At 39.1% G+C, this 16,147-nt stretch overlaps 1 protein-coding gene across 1 annotated transcript in view; it reads right to left on the bottom strand.

The window, feature by feature from the left end:
• The window catches only part of itga9 (integrin, alpha 9), a 94,033-nt gene that overhangs the window by 38,597 nt on the left and 39,289 nt on the right, over positions 1-16,147 (bottom strand). The window lies entirely within an intron of this gene.

Genomic DNA, 16,147 nt, shown 5'->3' with positions numbered 1-16,147 from the left:
CAAGAACCTCCTTCACTTATGACGAAGCATTGAGTTGAAGGTCTAATCTTCCAGTCGAAATCTAGCATGTTAAAAATGTTATGCATTGCACTGCCTTCTTTAGATGTCATCGTATGATGGGCTGCTTTGTAATCATACTGGATTTTGCTAAATGTGCTCTGTTATTGGTACTGATGTAAATGCATGCCTTGATTATTTACTTTGTGACTGTAGATTCATAGAAGATTCTGACAGAATTTAATCAAAGATTGGTGTACTTCAAAATCAAAATCTTAATTTCACAGACTGTAAACATAAACACATAATTAAGTATTCCTAATTCAAATGTAATCTAAGTCTTTTTGGTTCTCATTTTTTTCAAGGAACGTGCAAATGTTCAGTTACAGATATGGCAATTGATTAAATAATATTAATATTTTGTATGAACTGCAATACTGTTTGCAGTGCATACATTATAGACATTGTACAATAATCTGTTGTATTTCAGCAGTTTACCTACAGCAGACTGAACCCTGACCCTAGCAAACACCAAAATTTCAAGCTAGACCCATCCAAATCTACAGCTAATTTAGCATTCAGTAGGAAAGCAACCTTAACTTTACCAAAAGCCTACATTTACACTAACCCACGACTGTAACCTGAGTTTTAAAGTTCATAATGGAGTTGGGCGGCCTGTGGAATGCCGTACAAAATTATGTTAAGTAGAGGTGACTTAGGCTTGAAAAGGTTGCGAAACACTGCTTTAGTGTAAACAAAATCCTTCTACCTTCTGTTAAAGGCACCGCAGTGTGGCAATTAAGTTGTTACATTCTGACACAACACACCTCCCCTCTCCTCTCGGGTAATTGCTCGCTCTACACCCCAGTGTTGACTCGGCAGAATTCAGTGTGCTCCCACAATCTGTCTTTGATAATGCTGGAGCCCTTAACGGGGTGTGATCCCTGCTGCATCAGCTTACCATAAGTACAAATACTTAGTGATTCAGGATCAAGGAATCCCCAGCACAGAGCGCACTGTCTCAGAGTGGCAATAAAATTCTATAAGAGAAGTGTTTCCTTTGGCACCGACTTAGGAAACAGTAACCAAAAAATAAAATCAGCAGTCTTCATAAGACAGTTATGGGGGGGTGCAAAAGAACAGACTCCTTTTTATTCCTCCTGTCAATTAACACTATACAGTTCTGTTGATGAATTTGGCCCTGGGGTGCTGGTTGCATTCTTCGCTGTTATTACAGCAGGAAACACACACCAGGAGATCAATCCTGCATCCCGGTGAATTGTCAGATTCCCATCTCATTACATTGTGTTAAAATGCCAACTCTATGCCCAAGCCCTCTATATAAACAGGTACCCTTTACTGTCCTTTTCCGGTGGCAAAATATTCATTCTCTCACTCTCTCTGTTTCTGTTTCAGTACCTCTGTTTCTTTTTCCCGTATTATCCCTGACAGTTTTCCGGTGTCCACCCTTCTCCTTCCTCAGCTTAACAAAAATATGCCAGGATGGTGAGTATAAGAGTATGGGTGTAATTCTACTACAATTTAATTTAGTAAATCTATTCAATTGACCAGGAATGTGTAGGAGAATAAGTGGGGTTTGGGCTTTGTGAATGTGGCTGATTGTGTATTGATAAAAAAACGAATCTCATGTTTCAAATATGTGAGAACACGGTCAAACAAGTTAGGTCATCTCACCCCTGTAGAGGTTAAATGGGGCACAAGGAGATATAGATATAATACAATGACATGTGTCAGCGACTGGTTGGACACACAATGGAAATTATATCATTCACAATACCAGTCTTATTAAGAGGGATATTCTGAAGACTGAATTAGCCAGCACTTCCATACTTGCCATACCTGAGGCATGCCTTTAAAACTTCATATTACATGCATTTAATTTTCACTTGCTGCTCTTAGTACTGTATGACATCCCAGCTATAAGCCAGAAAACTTAATTTCATACTCAATTTATGACATAATTAAATGATCTAAGCGCAAGTGGCAAAACGGGATACACATGAATAACCCACGAGAATGTTTGATGGACATGTAAGAGGAGGTGCCTGATGACATATTAAGCTGCAAACTTTGTATATATGAGCTCAGTGGTTAGTCAAGCTACACTGTGTGAAGGTCGTAAATAATGTGTGTTCAATTATTAAACTCTCCAATGCTTAATCGCTTGTCAGGTTGCCTGTATATCACATACTTTTTTGTATACTGCTACAGTCAAGGAAGAAAAACCAACAGCTATGGAGACAAAACACAGCAGAACCATGCTTCATATTCTAGAAACACAAATAGAGTGTTTAACTCTCTTTGGACACAATGGCCTTGTGCTTTTCCCCCTTGAGTAGAGTCACAGAGGGAAATGTATGTAATGAATTGCATCCTGTGAAGCAAGACATGTAGATTCAAGGCATTGGTAAGCCCCTGGATCAGGCTCTTTTTATAGGTCGTTTATTCATATTTACCACCACCCCCTGCCCTGGTTTTACTCTCCTCTTCTGCACATATAGCATTTGTCTCCTATATTTTTGGAGCGTTTCATGTCCCGGGGCTCCAGTTGAGTCTGGGCTAGCCAGTGTTGATTGCCTGTAACTTTTAATTGAGCTTGCAGTATGGAGCCCCATGGCTCCACTCTACATACCTCACAGAGATACAGGAAGCCCAGCAGCGCCAATAAAGTACATGTAAAGGCCAAGTACATAACACGGACAAATTACTGTCTCCACAGCAGTAGCGCATTGATTCCAATTGAAGTTGCTAACTAGTGTAAACCAGTCTTGTCCAGTCTTATCGTTAATTTGTTTTTTCTTTCTTTATTTTGTGGGAATCACAGACCTATTTTGGCCTGGCACTAGCCTATGGTCAGTCCAGGGAATGGAGAACTAAGGAAATTTCCAAAACAATGTTTTTATTTTTCCATAACTACAATGTGTACATGTACAATATCCCCTTTACTAAATCACATTTCAAAGGCTACGACTGCAATGTCTTGCAATTTTGTAAATACATGCATGTTTCTGCTTAAAGTGGGATTTTTTATTGCAGATGGCACAAGAAGGACTTGACTTTAGTACAAGTCACGGCTCCACTCTGAGAATTTCTTTCTTTCTAGAGTTGTTCCATTATAGGTTTAACATATCCAGAGACCCAAATCATAAGTAATCCCTGAATTAAGCGGAAACGGTTCCAATTTTGTATATCTCCTTAATAACAGAGACTAAACATATAGCTTTGATGGAGAGCCCATGTTTATATAGCAGGGTCCCAGACGATAAGTGGAGCTCAAATCTGGTGCTATGCTCCTTGAAGAAAGAAAATGATGCAATTATGCCTGTCCTCGATTAACCTAATCTGCTCCAAGAAGCAATGAACTGTAGATATAAATATAAGCATTCGTCATGAAAGCTGTAAACTACATTGATTTTGATTGGAAACAATAACTTGGACTACAGTTACAATGATGTCAATATTCTGGATTCCTTTTTAGAAGAGAGCTGAGATGACTGGCTCCATGAACATTCACAGCCCTCACTAACATAATCACTGAGCTACAGTAATTTACTAAACCCGTGAAGTACGTCTCACCTAGCACACATGTGTTTATTGGGCATTAGAGCACTGTGTTAAATCAGCTAATCACATCTCTGGGGACATTCTACATATCTTGGACATTTGGGCAATGCCCTTTACAGCACCCTGCTGACAGTCTCCATAAAACACTGCAATTCATCAATCTGTGTGTAAGCTTGTGCAGAAATTCCTACTGAGACACAGCCAAAACGGCAGAGTTACTCAACATGACAATCTTTCCAAGACTTAATCACAGGACTGTTACAGTATAAAACGTTACTTCAGTTTTAAATCAAACACATTAACAAACAACAAATAAAATTCAAGTAGGCGATTCAAGAGGCAATTCAAATAAGTATTTCATACAAAACAGGAACAATGACTAGCATGACTTCCAAGTGATCCTCAATTGGAGGCCATCTTTTGCCATAATTGAGCCGGCAGAAGAGACAATAAGTTGATGGAGTCAGGAGTGATGTCTGGGATATAATTCCCCCTGCTCGCTGAGGTTAGAGAAGCGAATACCATATTTCCTGCTTTCAAATAGTTGTAGATATCGTTAACATATGTGAGGCAGAAAAAAACCCAGTCAGAGAACCACAGCGGATTCCCAGCGGAGGGTATTATTGCTGTGATACAGGACCACTTCTGTGCCTGTTAAGACGCCCTCCGCGAAGCTGCAAGAGGCTTTCATTGAAGGGGAGCACATCACTAATAAAAAGGGATCACTACATATGGAACTAATATGGGCTCTCAGGGAAGGAAGTGAACAGGGAGGAAGACCGACAGAGAAGGGAAGTAGAACAGAAAACAAAAAGCAAGGACAGGACATTATAGAAGCGTTTCTGGTTCGAGGCACGCCGGGGTTGTTACGCTGGAGGGCCATGTATAATTTGGTATCGACTCAAGAGTTCCTAATGTCTGAAGAGGAGCAGAAGTAGGATGTGGATGTGAGTTTGTGTGTTTTCTGCATCACAAAATCACTCTAATATTTCCCCACCCCCGAAATATTGTAACCAAAAGTATATACAATTGTTTTCGGAGCACGTACAGTCTTACATCATCACACAAGGGAATTTAATAACCTTTCCATGGAACAGAGGGTGAAGTGCTTGGTATTACTTTATTGTATTTCTGTACTTGCATTTAACACGGTTTCTGTATGTATGTGATTATTTATTTATTTAAATAATCAGCACTGAGGAAATATTAGAAGACGCATCAAATAAAACAATACAGGTACTAACAGAATTTAAGTATATGCCATAAAAAGTGTCGTGCCCTGATGTTTGACGTGAGCACAAGAGCACACACAATTCAAAAACCGTTTATTCAAATCAGCAGATTAAATCAGATTAAACTGGGATTAATCCCAAGACTCAGATTAAAACACACCACTACACTCCATATACCTGGTTGTGTTAACCAAATTAAGTTCTCTTCGTCAACTCATCGACTCGCTGCAGCACGTAGAATCAACAGCAATAATATTGAACTGCCCCACAGAATAACAGATAGGCTTCTATGTGATAAAACCAACAGCCATGCAAAGTGCTGTCAAGGTCCTAGGCCTGGATTCACTCAACTGCAGCCAATGTTATAAGGGTTCAGATGTGCCAAGTACCTCTTAGTTTCACTATGAACAGATTGCTTTAAATATTCTTGTTGAAGAAGTTGAAGTAGTAGTATTGTTGTTGTTATTAATATCAATATTATTATTATAAAAAATATACATGATGAGATATCCTTCTGGGAACATAGGTGCCCATCTCACAATAAAACATCTGGCACTTGTATAATTCAGTACAAAATACAACAGACCAAATTCTCCAGTGAGGCATGCTGTGAAAGCCTGTTCCCAGAGATGCATGTCCATATTTTTATTGTCTTGCTGTAAAATTTCACCTGTCACACTGCGTCTAGGGAAGCACTTTCCTGCAAGCCACACTGGCCACACTTGTTAAGCCCACTTGTGATACTTTTAGAGTTTTTCTGTGGTCCCTCATAAAACGTTCAAAAGACCCCATAAAAATGTAACCCGAAACTGTACCATCAGCCTACCCATTCCTGCGCAAAGTACATTATTTTTGTCCAGCCTCATAACTGCCCTGCTCTGTCCCCTGCAAGGCCCTTGGTGGAAATGCTTTGAATACATTAAGGTGCATTACTAGCCTGTGCTCCTCCCTGTTTACCACAGACACTTCTTGAAACTGCGAGTGGAATGGTGGCACCAGCTGTATCTGCTTACTCCGGTGCACTTTGAAGCTCCGATCTCTGCTCCGGGGAAAGTGGAAGCACAATCTGCCTAAGCTACTCATCATAAATGACACACGTCCTTTTTGTAATATAGTAGAAGGAGGAATTAAATTTAATGCAGTATATGTTTACTTAGACTGCTTTATACTTCACGCAAGCTCCAGTGTGCATTACGGTAAAACTGCACTTCACAATCCGCTGACAGGAGAAGACAGTCAATTTACGAGTCCGGGTCACGTGAAGTAATTAGTTGTGGAACTCACAGAACAGCGATGTGACGGACTCTTTTTGGGTGTCTTGATTTTGTTCCAAATCATAGCTCTTTCAAAACAAAACTAGAACAACAAAATTGACTATAAATAACCCATGAGAGAGCGATTTATATCAGAAAAAGTGATGTATATTGTTTGCACAAAACAGGGGTCACACATATATCACAATTGTGGCTCTTCATTCTAGACTGGGTTTCCAAAACAAAGACAAAAGACAGGATTTCTTCCAATGGCAGATTAATGCGCGGATCCCAACTGTATTGAAAATAATTCTCCCACTCCTATATGTGGGTAGAAGCATTCACTTTGAAACAGGAGCTCTAATGAATAGGAACAGCTTGCTGGCTAAAAAGGAAGGTCTTACATTCTCCCTGTGGGTTCCAAAGCGGAATATTTAATATTCACACATTGGCTTTCAGTAGCAGTTACTATCCACAGCTGTCATTCTTCTTCTGTTTCTTGTTTTGTCTGCACATCTACTTGAGCATACAAACAAGCGATGCGGGAGATCTTGGTCAAAGGCAGTCCACGTAGATGGACTCGGAGGGCAAGGGGAATGACATCATCTAGAGATCTCCATTAAATCACTCAGCGAGAGTGAGAGTAAGGAATTATCGTCAGATGCCTGGTCCTGTAGCACGGGTGCGAATGGCTGCACCACCTGCCACCATGCAGTATAATCCACACAGCAATCCACTCAATCATTTCCCCCCTGTCTCTTCCAGTGAAACTCTACTGCCAACACTGGAGGGGTGGCACAGGACAGCAGGCAGAACAGCAATGTAAAGCAACAGGATTGGGGCTGATTTTCCAAAATTGGTAAAAGATTGAATGATGAGTAAGACCAGCAGCCCTAGATAGTCAGCATTTATGGGCAGTTCTGCAAACATTTAATGTGAGTAAAGAAGCTGTAAATGTGTTACAGTGATTCCTATAAATACCTGTACTTCCCTAATGTTGTGAGTAGATTTACAGTGAGGGAAAAAAGTATTTGATCCCCTGCTGATTTTGTACATTTGCCCACTGACAAAGAAATGATCAGTCTATAATTTTAATGGTAGGTGTATTTTAACAGTGAGAGACAGAATAACAGCAAAAAAATCCAGAAAAACGCATTTCAAAAAAGTTATAAATTGATTTGCATGTTAATGAGGGAAATAAGTATTTGATCCCCTATCAATCAGCAAGATTTCTGGCTCCCCTTTAAGAGAGTGCTTCTAATCTTAGCTCGATACCTGTATAAAAGACACCTGTCCACAGAAGCAATCAATCAATCAGATTCCAAACTCTCCACCATGGCCAAGACCAAAGAGCTGTCCAAGGATGTCAGGGACAAGATTGTAGACCTACACAAGGCTGGAATGGGCTACAAGACCATCGCCAAGCAGCTTGGTGAGAAGGTGACAACAGTTGGTGCGATTATTCGCAAATGGAAGAAACACAAAATAACTGTCAGTCTCCCTCGGTCTGGGGCTCCATGCAAGATCTCACCTCGTGGAGTTTCAATGATCATGAGAACGGTGAGGAATCAGCCCAGAACTACACGGGAGGATCTTGTTCATGATCTCAAGGCAGCTGGGACCATAGTCACCAAGAAAACAATTGGTAACACACTACGCCGTGAAGGACTGAAATCCTGCAGTGCCTGCAAGGTCCCCCTGCTCAAGAAAGCACATGTACAGGCCCGTCTGAAGTTTGCCAACATCTGAATGATTCAGAGGAGAACTGGGTGAAAGTGTTGTGGTCAGATGAGACCAAAATCGAGCTCTTTGGCATCAACTCAACTCGCCATGTTTGGAGGAAGAGGAATGACCCCAAGAACACCATCCCCACCGTCAAACATGGAGGTGGAAACCTTATGCTTTGGGGGTGTTTTTCTGCTAAGGGGACAGGACAACTGCACCGCATCAAAGGGATGATGGACGGGGCCATGTACCATCAAATCTTGGGTGAGAACCTCCTTCCCTCAGCCAGGGCATTGAAAATGGGTCGTGGATGGGTATTCCAGCATGACAATGACCCAAAACACACAGCCAAGGCAACAAAGGAGTGGCTCAAGAAGAAGCACATTAAGGTCCTGGAGTGGCCTAGCCCCTCTCCAGACCTTAATCCCATAGAAAATCTGTGGAGGGAACTGAAGGTTCGAGTTGCCAAACGTCAGCCTCGAAACCTTAATGACTTGGAGAGGATCTGCAAAGAGGAGTGGGACAAAATCCCTCCTGAGATGTGTGCAAACCTGGTGGCCAACTACAAGAAACGTCTGACCTCTGTGATTGCTAACAAGGGTTTTGCCACCAAGTACTAAGTCGAAGGGGTCAAATACTTATTTCCCTCATTAACATGCAAATCAATGTATAACTTTTTTGAAATGCGTTTTTCTGGATTTTTTTGTTGTTATTCTGTCTCTCACTGTTAAAATACACCTACCATTAAAATTATAGACTGATCATTTCTTTGTCAGTGGGCAAACGTACAAAATCAGCAGGGGATCAAATACTATTTTCCCCCCCTGTACCAACCTTGTAAAATCAGAGCCAATGTGAAAAGTTCTTGAGGACAGTGTAGACTACAGATCTGGATGCGCTGTGTGTAGTATGGAGATTTCAAAGTTTGTTCTTTGAGGTTCCCGATCGAGGGAAAGTGGATTTGCATATGGTAGCAGTTCTGCTAAACAACTGTGGGGCAAGACCACAGCAGCACCACCATGACCCTGACAGTCCTGGTGCTCAAGCTGGCTGAGGAGCGCTTTACTGTCAGAGCCTGTATTGTGGAAAACAAGCTGCACACAGACAGCACCGGAGCATTTCAAACAACACATGGATGCCTTATGAAAATCATGCTTTACCATTTAGTACATAATAGAAATGCAGTTCTGAGACAACTTTGGTGCACGTGCCAAGACACACTGCCATATTTCCATCACGAATCTTGACATCAAAATGCGCAACTTGTGATCTGTGCCATGTGTCATGTTTAAAAAGAATATATATATAATATTGTATTAATTCAACTATTGCTGAGAATCATTGTGAAAAGAGAGAGAGAAAAAATATATAAAGTCTTGAGAAATATATTAAAACAGGGAAGGAGACAGAAGCAATTTGTTAGCTTTCATTCTGTCTGGTTTGTGTTCCTCATCCACACATGTTGCTTCCAACATTACAACAACCTAACTCTCTAGAAAGCTCGAATGATGCCATAAAAACATTATATCGCAATTTAAATAAGACCCTGTTTGGTCCATGGGATCTGAATTTAAAATGAAAAGGATACTGTACAAATAAAAGATTAATAAAGAAAATATCCTGGTGACTATCTATACAAAATCTTGAATGGCAAAGGTACATTTTCATTTATTTCAACATCACAAACGTTCTTTTTACTCTCTTCCACTCTGAAAAATCTCAGCCATAAATCATATGCCCCCAAAGCTAGAGGATATATACAAAGCATGTAATATTATAGGTAGCAAGCACATTCATATTTAAAAGTGGTTTATTCTGTGCCATGCTCACAGTGTCTTTTCCACATCAAGGAATTCTAATCCTAACATCAACAGAAATCCCTACATGATTATTTTTTGTTTCACGGAGGCGGTCATAAAACAATATACAAAGTCCCATAATGTCGAAAGCAAAATAAGATCAGGCATATCTTATCGTTTTTAGAATGGAACCCTTTCTTTGTGACTCAGTATTGCTCAGCCATTACAAATAAAAGGTCCCATTCATGAAACAGTAACTCATTAGTAGACTTCTATGTTATTTAAAGATCCTGCACTGACAACATTAAACCTTAGTTTCATTAAAACAGAAAACTTAGAAAATACACAAATAAATCTCAGTATTACAGACTACATTTTTGCGTGCATCAAGTCAGACAAGACTTGTGCTTAATTGCTGCAATGCCTCTGCACACGTTTGCAGGCTTTGTAGTCTCTGGAGGTCAGGTCTGTTTTTCAAATATTATGCTAACAAATGTATTGTTTTAAATTGTTGACCTAATTCCTGAGAAAAGGGAAGTTTTTCTCATGAGCATAGATGCACCCTAGCAAGGTTCATTTTCTGCAAAAAAAAAGACCTTGTGCATTAGGAAATGAGTGTTCGGCATTGATCCCTGGAGTGGGCTCAAAATATCTCGCAGCTGCCTCACTCTCTTCCTATCTATTCTGCTTGCATTTCCAGATCTGGCACAAACTAAACTGCTGAGACGATACAGCTCTTGCAATCAGGAATGTTTTCATTCAGAGCTAATGAAAATAAATACTTTAAAGGAAGATCAGCCTTCCAAATATTAGCACACATTCTAAAAATATGGTGTTTAGTTTTTTTGTTTTGTTCAGTATCGAAGTTAAATCCATTAAAGAAAACACTCAGGAGATTTTGAGTTCTGCCAAAAATATACATTTTTGTTGATGCTGACAGGTTGGACATATCAGTACCATTTTATGGGGTAATTCAGGAGGATTCAACATATACTGCAAAACAAGTAACCAGAGAGTTGTTAGAATCTGGAACAAACTCCCCAGCAATTTGGTTGAAGCCAACAATTTGGGACCATTTAAAATTAGACTGGACTTATTAATGGACACCAAAGGAGCACGATGGGTCGAATGGCCTCCTCTCTTTTGTACATTTTCTTATGTTATTGATAGTGTTGTTTTTAAGGGTGTGAGGAATTATTGTAGTTTCCATACTTCTGAAAGTTTTTCCAAATATTTTTCTATACATTTTTCTCCCCAGTTTGGAGGAGACTGTTTTCTTCACTGCTATGAAGACAATAATGGCTCCTCCTATCACATTTAAACCCAGGTCAATAGGCAGCCTCTCAAAAGACTAATCTGAACACCCATTGAGCAGAGATTACAGTGTCAGGACAGTTCAGGTAAAAACCAGTCAAGTCCATTATCAAACAGACATTACTGTTTCACATGCATCCAAGACTGGTTTCCTCGAACAGGCTCTGGACCCCCTCGATCATAGACACTGCTCAATTCAATTTAGTCTTCATATAAATGTTGGACTCCACCGGAAAGCAAGCATTAACCTGACACACAGATCTGTATTTTCTAGTACTGTGTCCTTGGGTTCTGCAATGGAAAATGTAGGCAGCCTTTTGCACAATTATTTAGAGCTTTTTGCATGCTTAGAACTCAGACATAAATTGCAAGTTTGGCCAGCAATGATACAATGTTTGCCAAAATAAATTAAAAAAAACCCACTGTACTCAATAAGAATATTTCTGATGTGAATTCACAGCATTATTAAAAATAAGTTATACAAATATAAAAATGTGATAAGCTGTTGTTTACTCTTGAGGAATGAAAACAGTGATGTAATGTATGCCTTTGCTAATACAGCATAACAAATTATAGGTGGATATATTACATATACTGTTTAAAAAAAAAAAAAATGATCGTGTGAAATGAATTTCACTTTGCCCACAACCCAAAAGTTAAGTAGGGAACTGGGACTGATAAAGGGGCAAGAGAGGGCCAAGGAATCTGGGTGTCAGCTGGCAAACACCTTTTGAATATTATCCTGCTTAGCACATAAAAGCCTTCAGCCTTCATTTCAGTTCAGGGCTTGTACGCAAATATTATATGCCCAAAAAAAGACAGAAAATAATAACATTCTAAGTCTCACCAAGATGTTTGGATGTAAAAATGATTTGCAGTTGCTTTTATAATAAAGTGTGAGGCTACCACACAAAAGAGAAAACAATTTGACATAAAAAAACTGTTGTAACAAACTATTTTGTATTTTGTGTGCTTGTTGAGTTGTTTTGTAATGCTTTGTTTGACTTGCCAGGCTAGAAGCCAGAAGGCCCCATGATGTGAATTATATGCTGCTTTGCAGGAAAGACTGCTAGAACAGACAGAGCAGTAGCTACAGAGAACCAAATAAAACACAAAAATCTGTAAATTCCTAGTCAACCACTCATAGCGAGTTGCATGACATCTGCACTTGGGTTTGATTATACTTTGACCCTCCCATTAACAGCAAATTACAAACCTGTACATCATAGCGGTTACATTTATGATTAGAAGAAAGCAGCATCTTACTAAAAATGAAGCCAAGACTGAGCAGCGTTGTAGTTTTCTATTAGCAGGTGGGTCATATCTTAGATTTAATCCCACAGTAGATCAAGTTTCAATGGGACAGTTTTTCAGAGATCGGAACAGAATGCTACAGCAAATTGCATCCTGTTTCTTCGCAACAGAACTCTATAGTAAGTTCGTCTATCTTCTGTAGTAACATTCACAGCTTATACCTCCTTAGGGTCCCCATTAAGTTCCCCGTTGATAAGGATTTATTTTACAAATTCCCTGCATGGAACACTATTTTAAATGATTTCTAGACATTTGTATACTCACATTTTGCTGAAGTCTTCACCTTTTTTTTTACCACTATATATATTTAAAAGCTTTAACTTATGCCTGTGATGGAATGATTCCACAAATCGATGTGATTTACAACACAGCATCAACAACACTGAGAATGACTGGAATGTCTTTAACATGTATTTTAAAGATATGCATCTTTACACCCAAAGCATTCGGATAGAAAGCAACCGCCATATATGATAAACAGTCATCCATTTAACGGGATAAACTGTCTGCAAACCAATTAAGTCTTTGGCCATGGGCAATTCACGTCACTACCACTAGACAGTACTAATGGTCAAAAGGGAGGACCTGGTCAGATAAAAGCAGAGCAACCCCTTTGCTATACACAAAAATGTATAGTGTGACATGGCATTGAAATAAATGATAAATTACATTAGCCATTAAAAGATCTTGTATTGGGGGTTACCCAACTTTTTGATTTTCTGTGCTCACTCGTCAAGGTGGTGGTGTCTTTTCTCTGGCTGTATTCAAATATATTTTCAATATCAAGGGGAAAGGAGTGTGGTATATATTTTAGGTCTAAGATGACTTTAAAGAAAAGGGTTAACATCACCGTTAATGAAACTGGAAGCTCAACATTTATTTACTTTCCCAACGCGTTTTGTGGCGACCAGGCTCAAAAGGGATATTGATTTCTATACAGGAAAAGCATGAATTCCACACCCTGCGAAGCTGCATAACTGAGATATATGTCAGCGCCCCATTTGAGAAATGAGGACCCCCCACACACACATTTACTTAGGACAAGTATGCTTCTATCTTATACGAATCTTATGAAACAGATCTAAATTGCAGGATATATCGAAATACATGGAATCGGTCCAGTCGGCAATGGCCTTGATGCCGAACACTTCGGTGTTCATTCCCCGAATTCCAGAACAATGTCCTGGATATCACCCTCCGTCTCTCATGCAACAGGCGGTTACTAAAGCCAGCTGTTTCGAGGTCTGCCAGAAGTCCACTGAGGAAAGCCAGAGTCACACCAAGGACAAACATGCATTCCACAGAGGAGGCTAATGTGTGCTGTTCTTTTCAGTTGATAAATCCTTTTTTTCCCCTCTCTCTCGCTCTAAATTACAAACTTCAGCTCATGAAGAGGTATTTTAGAGCACACTGAGCCTTGTATGGAAGTGGCTGGCTGTGGGTTGAGCTCAGCACACTCCTCTCGTTGGGGTCCAGTGTTGGGGGCAGCGTATTACTTTAATGGATTAAACCAGTTTTCGAACTCCAGTTCTGAACTAAATCACCCATTACTTATCAAAAATTTAATCAGACAGCCAAGCTCCTGAGTACACAACTACAATTCCACTATCTGTCTTCTTCAGAGCTATCATCTAGTTTACATTTCAGAATAATTAAGATACATTTAAGACTTTTCTGATATCGGGGAGTTCACCTCTACGTCTCCGTCTTCCTCGACATAATTAAATCCCTCATCGTCGTCACAAAAATGTTTGAAGACATTTGGGCGGCTCCCACCTTTTGCAGCTGCCTTGAAACTTTTTGCCTTTGATTTTAAAGTCATCAATAACTGCCACGAAAAAAAAATGTAAAAAAAAAACAACTGGGATACGCAGTGTGGTCAATGGTAGTTTTGTATGGGGCATAGTTAAGAGTATGGTTATATTTTACATTATTGCTTATGAAGATTAAGTGTTTTGTTAAGACTTGTTGTGCTTTGCAGTTATTAGCATAGGATGTCTCACTAAAGCCTTGGTCTTGATATCTCTTTGGTCACTAATGCTGTGGAAAGCCTCTGATATGGATACTTTGTTCATGTTGATAACCGTTTTTAAGTCCACATCTGGACAACAAAAAACCCAGGGCAGCCCTTGCAATAAAATAAACTTAAATTTCACATTGTATCATTGCAATTTAGGATGGTGCTTTAAGAAGTAAAATGATCTTTGTTTTGCATGCACTTTGTTTTTACCCAATGTCATGCTGTCTCTCTGGGATTTAAGTGCAACTCCCCATCTTTAAGAAATTATTCTCGGTTAGCCAGCTGTGAAGCGACACACATTTTCCAGAAACCTCTTCGTCAAGAATAATTGTCACGATAAAAGCCCATTAACAATTCATGTATTCAGCTCACAAATATTAAAACAAACACCATGAAATACAATGAAATTCCACAGTATTTTCGTTCATAATTGGAAAAATAAAAAAGACATTATCGTAAGGGGTCTCTCTGAGTTCAGGTTTAGACTCATTTCAAATAATAAACAGGAGGGGGGAATAGGGGTTTTGAGATCAAGTACCCTCAACAGAGTAATTGAAAAAGTCTGTTGTTGTTTTTTTCAGAAACAGATTCACATATTCAAATACTTGTATTCTTTTGGGTCTGATAATAGTCCAGGTATGACTTGAAGGAGGCTGAAAGTAGTAAGTACGGAGACTTGTTATTTCCTGACAGATGTTTAACTTTGCCAGGGGAATGGTATGAGAGAAGGTTAAAATGCTCTACATTCTGTTATATTATGATTTTATTGAGTGTCTCCCTTTAACATCTCAAGACCTTTTCACTTAAACAAACACTTTTAAATGAGAACAAAAGCATATTTAATTAGTGAATATTTAAGAAACGTTTCATATATATTATTGTTCAAATAAACACAAAGTAAGTAGTGGTACGCTAGAAGAAACACTGAATATTTGTTTGGTTAACAGATTATAAAATACATTTCTCATTTCCTGTATAAGTCTGAGAATTAAACACATTTTAAATTAAAAACCAGAGTCACATGGCAGGTACAGTTTACATGACCAGCGATTACAAAATTAATACCAGACTGCTTTCTGGCATTTGAAAACCATAAACCAGTTCAACTCTTCTGGAATTTTGTTATTGAACTGTCCTTGGGGAAAACACATTATTTGGAAAATAATGTCTTCATTTACAATGCTCTTGTTTATTTATTTCAGTGCAGGAACATGGATAAAATGTGAAAAAAAGGAATAGCACGTAAGAATGAGCGCAAATCTAGATGATTTATAGGCTTTTTGCTTAAAGGTTCCTGTATGTATGACTCAAACACCCCTTTGATTCAACATTTCCAAAAAGTCCCAGAAAGTCCTTCGTTTGTACTTACAAGACTAACAGAATCAAGTGAATGTTTTATCAGTAAACTCACAGGATGCTATGCTGGACACACACATTATGTGGTTTAACACATTGAAAAGAGAGAAGACACTATGACTATTCACTTATTCAAAAAAATAAGATATATATGATCATTCCAAGAGGAAATGCTACTCTGGTGTAAACCATGACAACCACACAAATATTTGTAATGACTGTTTTAAATTGTTTCTAATATTCACATGATAAAAAAATGGTTCACATTCAGATTTTCACAACAGTGCACACACACATGCTGGCCTACCCCAGTCATAAGATTGTGCACCCCTGGTCCCTTCATGCCTCCCCACTCCCGGTGACACACTAATGATTGGGCCCTCACACTTTATCAGCTGCTGACAGCCTTAGAGTACCATGTTAATTTCTTTCCTGAAGCATGTCACAAACCCGCTAACAAAATGTATCATCGCACATTGCTGGGTGTTATTTCACAAGACATGTAGTCAGCTGAAGCAGGCATTTCATGCATTTTTCAATTTTTGCAGTCTT

The sequence above is a fragment of the Amia ocellicauda genome, chromosome 18, assembly GCF_036373705.1.
Source record: "Amia ocellicauda isolate fAmiCal2 chromosome 18, fAmiCal2.hap1, whole genome shotgun sequence".
NCBI lineage: Eukaryota > Metazoa > Chordata > Actinopteri > Amiiformes > Amiidae > Amia > Amia ocellicauda.
This window is presented reverse-complemented; position numbering and strand designations above follow the sequence as displayed.